Source organism: Tupaia chinensis, unplaced genomic scaffold (assembly GCF_000334495.1).
Source record: "Tupaia chinensis unplaced genomic scaffold, TupChi_1.0 Scaffold000048_1, whole genome shotgun sequence".
NCBI classification, from domain to species: Eukaryota; Metazoa; Chordata; class Mammalia; order Scandentia; family Tupaiidae; genus Tupaia; species Tupaia belangeri.
In genome coordinates, this window is record NW_006159506.1 from 3,489,015 (window position 1) to 3,496,450 (window position 7,436).

At 44.6% G+C, this 7,436-nt stretch overlaps 1 pseudogene; it reads left to right on the forward strand.

The window, feature by feature from the left end:
• LOC102470213 (SRA stem-loop-interacting RNA-binding protein, mitochondrial pseudogene) overlaps positions 1–7,436 on the forward strand; it is a 21,504-nt pseudogene that overhangs the window by 6,912 nt on the left and 7,156 nt on the right.

Consider the following 7,436-nt stretch of genomic DNA (forward strand, 5'->3'; position numbering starts at 1 on the left):
TGGCTAGGTTCTATTTTTTACAGTTTTCAAAAAGGGAGTAAGCACAGGCCCAGCCATGGTGAGGCACACTGCTGAAATGCTGTGCTACGTAGACTGGGACCACATGGGAGGCCTGGGTTCAATTCCTGGGCCTACCTAAAGGCTGAGAGCTGTTATTCCCAGCAGTGTGGGTGGTCATCCCAGCTCTAGGCTGAAGCCTAGAGAGAGACAGAAACAGGGAGAATGCACTTCCCCATTGCGCGCTGTCACACGGCAATTTCTTTTCTTTCTTTCATTTTTTTTTGGAGAGGTTTTTGCTATAGGGCACATGCGCTCACCAGAAAGATAGAGATAGGAAGCAAGAGATCATCCCCTGGGGGGATGGCCACGCTGCAATTCCTTCTCCTTTCTCCTCTCGGGATCCTGGGCATGCACACACATGCGCCTGGTGTGAGTTTAAGCCACTGGGTCCGGGACTTCATCATGTTATCATGTTGGGATTTGGGGTAAGCACATACATGTGCCCAGCCTGTTTTTTTTTTTTGAGATTTTTTTTCCTTTCCTTTTTTTTTTTGCTACAGGGCACACGTGCACTCACTGGAGAGACAGAGGCAGAAAGGGAGAAATCAGCCCCTCCCTCCCCAGAAGTGATGGCCCCACTTGCAATCCCTTCTCCATTTTTCCTGGGATCTTAGGCACACGCGCACACGTGCCTGACATGAGTTTTAAATCACCAGGTCCCAAGAAACAGTCATACTACTATCTATTTTCAACCTCTTCCTCTTGGGATTTTGGGCGAGCGTGCACACACACCCAGCATGTTTTTCCAGCCACCAAGTCAGGACTCAAACCCAGAGGTTGACCACATAGGGTTCAGTTGCTTTAACCACCACACCACAGGCTGGCCCTGCCCTGTCTTTAAAACAAACTAAAAACCCAGCCAGCACTTTAGCTGCAGAGGAACCAGCTCCCACGCCCCATAGCCTGTTGTCTGAATGCTGCAGTTTTCAAATCAGTAGGAGCCAGTGTGGAAGGTCGCATGTTAGATCTTGCACATGAACAACTGTTCGTCCATTTTGTTCCCTTACATGGCTGTCTGCTTCTGAAAACCTGCTTACTCTTCCACGAGAAAATAGCTTGTGCTAGCCATATGGAAAACTGTATCCGGGATGCCATCCGGTACCTGCTACTGTCTTTGCTAATTAGCCCGAAACCCTTTTGTTTAGCAATGTTAACTGCTTGCATGGAAACCCTACTCCCCTTAGAAATAATGAACCTGCTTGATTCAGCTTCTGGAACAGCTTACATAGAAACCCCTGGTAATTGACCCCCTATAAAAAGACTACTCAAACTTCGATCAGGGCTGCACTTCTGACTCTCGGCCCCCCGAGCCTCAGGCTGTAGTTGCTGGCCAGCTAATTAAGACTCCCTTTAACCTTAATTGGGCTTTGGTGGTCATTCATTGGGTGGCCCTCTACAACACCAGGAGAGAGAGACCCAGCCTTCTAGTAGGGGAGAGCTTGATACCTGATGTGGGGGACTTTGGAGCGGCTTCCCTGGAGACAGGCAGACTTACCCTGGTGAGTGACAGAGCTCCCAGGTCAGGAGACACTCCCTGGTAGGCAGATCATGGAGACCCTGTAGCTGCTCTCCTCCTCTCTTTGGAGGGCTCAAAGGGTCTCCTGGAAGAGCAGGTAGGTGGGGGAGTAAGATCCTCTCTCCCCCCCAACTTTGTTCTTCGCCTGTCCTCAGCCCTGAGTACAGAGTGTTGGACTACGCCATGTCCAGGAAACCTTGCAACATTGCCAAGAAGCTTAGTTTTCTTTTTACAAGCTCTTCTTGATGAATGTTAAAGGATGCACCTGCAAAGGTTGAGAAGGTGACCCGCTTAAATACTGCTGTCGTTCTGGACAGTGCAGGGTGGAGGAGAAGGCCAGGCTGACCTACCTATGCAGGGGACCCAAATGGACCCTCTACCATGCCACCTGCTGACCTGATATTTATACTTTTTTAAAAGTTAGTTTCTGGCCAGCAGGTGGCATGGTGGTTAAGGTGGTTGGATTCCACATAGCTGACTCTGTGCTTCAAATCCCAAACCCGGCAGCTTGGAAAATGTACCAGGTACATGTGCATGTGTGCCCCAAATCCTGAGAGAACGGATGAGAGGGGATCGTGGCGTGGATAGCTCCCTTGAGGGGCAATTGCTCACTTTTTTTCCCTCTCTCCCTCCCTCTCTTTCTCTCTCTGGTGAGTGCACACACCCTATAAGAATTTTTTTTTTCTTTAAATAGCAGAACCATCAAGAGTCTGACAAGTGTGTAGCTCTTGGACAGGGTTAAATTTCAGGATATTAGTTGGGTTATTTCTGTGTAATCTCTTTTCTTCTTCCTTGATTCCGGGAGGATAGATCCTTGGCTCTCTTTATCCATCAAACGAGAAGCCAAAACGTTGAAGAAAACAGTTTGCAAGAACCAGATGGATATGGACACACAGTGGTCAGGGAGATACTGAAACAGTAAATAAATAAAATAGAAGCAAATAGGATGAGCAGTAATCTGGCACCACCTGCAGGTGAACCTGTGAATTACAATGATAAGCATTAAATCTCTTCCACTATTAACAGTTCTTCCCTCACCTTCTCCCACCTGCTGGACAGCCCCTTCAGATCACTATCAAAAGTTGCAATTAGAAACACTGGAAATAGATCCTGCTCCTTGTTCCTGATTCAACATAGTCAAAACACTTGGAACCATATAAAGGCCAAGCTTCATTCTACCAGCCATGTGAGGTCCTGCTCTGTTTTATGTTTGTTTTAAAGGTTTTTGCCTTAGGGTGCATGCACTGACCAGAGAGAGACAGAGGCAGTGATAGAGAAAGCGAGAAATGATTCCCCTTTGGGGGGATGGCCATACCACAATCCCTTCCCCCCCATTCTCCTGCTGGGATCTTGGGCATACATGCACATATGTCCAGCGTGATTTTCAAGCCACTGGGTCTGGGACTCGAACTGTGGTTGGTCATGTGGGAGTCCAGCAACATAACTGCTATGCCATCTGCTAGCCCCAAGATCCTGCTCTCTCGTGGGAACCAGCAGTTAGCGTAATGGCTATGTCGCTGGACTCCCACGTAGTTGACCGCGGTTCGCGTCCTGGACCCGGTGGCTTAAAACTCACGCCGGGCGCATGTGCGTGCATGCCCAAGATCCCGAGAGGAGAATGGAGGAGAAGGGATTGCGGCGTGACCGTCCCCCCTGGGGGGTGATTTCTCGCTTTCTGTCTCTAATGTCTCTCTCTGTGTGTCTGGCGAGCGCACGCGCCCTATAGTGAAAATACCTCAAAAAAAAAAAAAAAGATCCTGCTCTCTTAACCACTAGGTATCATAGCCAAGAAATAATTGCCTAGCCCAGTGTTAAGAATCTTTTCCCTGATGTTTCCTTCCAGGAATTGTACAAATTAGCAGATTTTATTCCTTGTTAGTTGATTTTTATATATCGTAAAGATAAAGGTCCAATTTCATTCTTTTGCATGTGGATATACTCAGCTTTGCCAACACCATTAGTTGAAGAGATTAACTTCCCCCTTGTTTGTCTTAACCAAAGCAATCAGGACAAAGAAATAAAAGATATTGAAATTGGTTAAAACAAAACAAAAACAAAAACCCCAAATAATCTCTGTTTGAATATGACATGAAAATCCTAAATATTTTACACATACATAAACCTGTCGCATGACACAAAGTCCACATAGAAAAGTAAGTTGGGTTTTCATACACAAAAAATGAACTATCCAAAGAAATGAGGAAAGCAATTCCATTTAGAATGGCTTTGAAAAGAATAAAATACTTAGGAATCAACCTAACCAAGAAGGTGAATGAACAATATACTGAAAACTATAAAACACTGAGGAAAGAAATAAAGAATACATAAAAACTAGTGGAACGTCATCTCATATTTGTGAGTTGAAAGACTTGTTGCTGTTGGAACCAGCAGATGGCGTAGTGGTTATGTCGATGGATTCCCACGTAGTCAGCTGCAGTTTGTATCCCAGACCCAGGTAACTGCCTCGGGTGAACTTACCACAGGGGTGTCAGGCGGGGGGGAAGCTGATCTCACGCAGGTGAAGAAGCGTTGATTCTGCTAGCAAGAAGGACAGAGGGACTTGGAGACTGAACGTCCTCAGCTTAACCAAGCACATCCAGAGGTCCCACTGCTTTCCAATCAATGCTCTGTCACGGAAGAGACTTGGCAAGCCTGTCAAGTCAGCTCATCTTGGAATTTAGCAACCCACACAATCAGATTCCTATTATCAGTGAGGTCTGCCCTGCAGCCACAAGAAAATAAGAATTTGGGTTGGGCAGGGGGCGGGGGGTTGGTAGAGAGCTTCCAGTTCTCTGATTCTTACTCATGCTCAGTGGTTAGTGTTCCAAGCCTCCCTGTTAGCTCCCCAATGCCATCAAAAATAATCACTCCATCGAGATAGGCAGAATTTCTAGGTGGTCCCCCAAACTCCCATTTATGTTGTACGAATCCCTTCCCTTGGGTGCAGGTACAATCTGTGAATATGATGGGATGCTAGTATCTCATCCCATGATGATGTTATGTTATACAGCCCCAGAAACTGCAAAACCAATGAAAGATGTTAATGAGTAGACTTTGAGTTGATCAAAAGGGAGATTACCCAGGTGGGCCTGACGTAATCATACCAGCCCTCTAAACCTGGGTCTAGAGGTCAAGAAAAAGTCAAAGACTTGAAGCAAGAGATGGTTTCAGAGCAAGAGACAGTCTCCACTGCTGGTTTTGAAGATGAGGAAGACGTGCGACAAGGAATGCGGGAGACCCATCGGAGCTGCAGACAGCTTTCAGCCAACACGGAGGTTTCGGTCTTGTAAGACCCCGAGCAGAAAATCCAGCCACGCCACACTTATGACCTGCAACACTGAGCTGATGTACAGATGTGGTTTTCGGTTGTTGACTATGTGGACCTTTCTTACTTACCAAAATAAAGTCAATACGATAGCCCACAGGCCCTGAAGTAACCATAATTTGCAAACTGGTCAAATGCATCAGCTAATTGGTCTCCTAGCAGTCCCTTTACTGGGCATGAATCGCAATAAAAAATAGTGCAATTAATCATGACCCTACCTTGTGGCATGGATTCTTTATTTTCGTTTTTTGTTTTTTTAAGAATGACTTTGTTTAACTTTATTGATTTATTTTAATTTGACCAGAAAGGGACAGAGACAGAGGAAGAGAGAAAGCAAGCCGCCAGGTCTGGGACTCGAGCTGAGGTCAGCCATGTGGGAGTCTAGCACCTTTAACTACCACGCCACCTGCTGGACCCAATAAAAAATTTTTTTAAAGAAAGTTTACACACACAAAAAAATACAGCTGGCCCTCTGTGTCTATTAGTTTCACATCCATGTATTCATCCAATTGAAGATATTCAAAAATAAAGAAATGAAAATAACAGCACAACAAAAAGTAGACAAAAACATAATGTAACAATTATTTGTATAGCATTTATATGTATTAGGTATGATAAGCCATCTAGAGATGACTTAAAGTAAACAAGATGTGCACAGGTTATATGCACATACTATGTCACTTTTTAAAAATTATTTAATTTTATTATTATTTTAAATTCACCAGAGAGATGGAGAAAGAGAAAGTGAGAAAGCAAGTTGGCAAGTCTGGGACTCAAACCACACTTGGCACCACCTGCTGGCCCCACTGTGTCACTTTTATAAAGGATTTGAGCATCCACAGTTTGGGTTGTCTGCAGGGTCCTGGAACCAATTCAGGACAGACAACTGTACTGGAATATCAGAATTAGTCTTAAAACATCCTACCTTCTCTTTAGATGTTTATAATATTGTATAACAGAAAGAAAATTGAAGTTAGAAAAGAATTAGAGGGACCAGCAGATGGCATAATGGTTACATAGCTGGACTCACATATGATTGACCATGGTTTGGGTCCTGGATCTGTTAACTTAAAACTCACACTGGCCGTGTGTGTGTGTGTGTGTGTGTGTGTGTGTGTGTGTGCCCAAGATCCCAAGGGGAACATGGAGAAGGGATTGCAGGGTGGTCATCCCTCTTGAGGGGGTGATTTCTCTCTCTCTCTCTCTCCAGCGAGCGCACGTGCCCTATGGAGAAATTATTTCTAAAAGTATTAAAGCTCAGAAGAGTAACTATACTTAATAAAAATACAATGGTAAATAATTCAAAAAATTCAAAATAGCTAAAAGAGAAGACTTTGTTCAAACACAAACTAACGATAAATGTGAGAGATGATGAGTATGTTTATTGCCTTGATTTGATTATTACACATCATAGGCATATATTGAATAATTGATCATACAGCATACCCCACAAAAGTGTAAAACTATTACGTATCGATGAAAAATTATAAGGGAATAACGAAGAGAAGCTTTATTTTAGTTAGTTAGCTTGCTATAGGGTAGGGGCGCTCACTGTAGAGAGACAGACAGAGACAGAGAGAAAGAAAGCACCCCTCAGGAGGGATGATCATGCTGCAATCCCTTCTCTTTCATTTTCCTCTTAGGATTTTGGGTGTCCACACACACATTCCATATGTTTCTTCAGCTGCTGGGTCTGAGGTCTCGAACCATGACATCAGCCATGTGGGATCCAGCTGCCTTAACCAGCATGCCACTGGTTGGCCTGGAAAACTCTAGTTTAAAATAAAAGGTCAGAGGCCCAGCCATGGTGGTACAGTGGCAGGGCAATGCTCTGTAATGCTGGAAGCCATCTAGAAGATTGAGGTGTAGTTCCCAGGTGGGCCTGTACCTGCCAGGTTTGTACTTTTGCAGGCTAGAAAATGGGAAGATGATGCCATGAGACCCCATTGTCATGCTCTCTCTTTCTCTCTCTCACATGAGAGTAACAAGTATTTTACTTATTTATTTAAAATAATTATTTTATTTATTTATTTTAATTTGACCAGAGAGGGACAGAAAGAGAGAGAGAGAAGCCTGGGACTCGAACCATAGGCAGCCATGTGGGAGTCCAGCACTATTAACCACCACGCCACCTGCTGGAAAAAAGGAAAGAAATATCTAGGACTTCTTCCTTTAAAAAAATAGGCTTTTGGGAAGTGATTAAGTCTTGAGAGGTTCACCCTTATGAAGGAGATTAGTGCCTTTATAAGAGAGCCTTGATTAAGCTTCCTTGCCCCATCCACTACATGAAGACATAGCAAGCCAACACTACTGTGAAGCAGACAGAGCTCTCACTAGACAGGAATTTGCTGGCACCCTGTTCTTGGACTTTCCAGCCTCCAGATCTGTGAGTAATAAATTTCCATTGACATTTTGTTACAGCAGCCCACATGGACTAAGACAGTACCCAGGGTTGGGGACCAGCAGGTGGCATGGTGGTTAAGGTGCTGGACACTCCCACATGGCTGACCATTGTTCAAGTCTTAGACCTGGTGG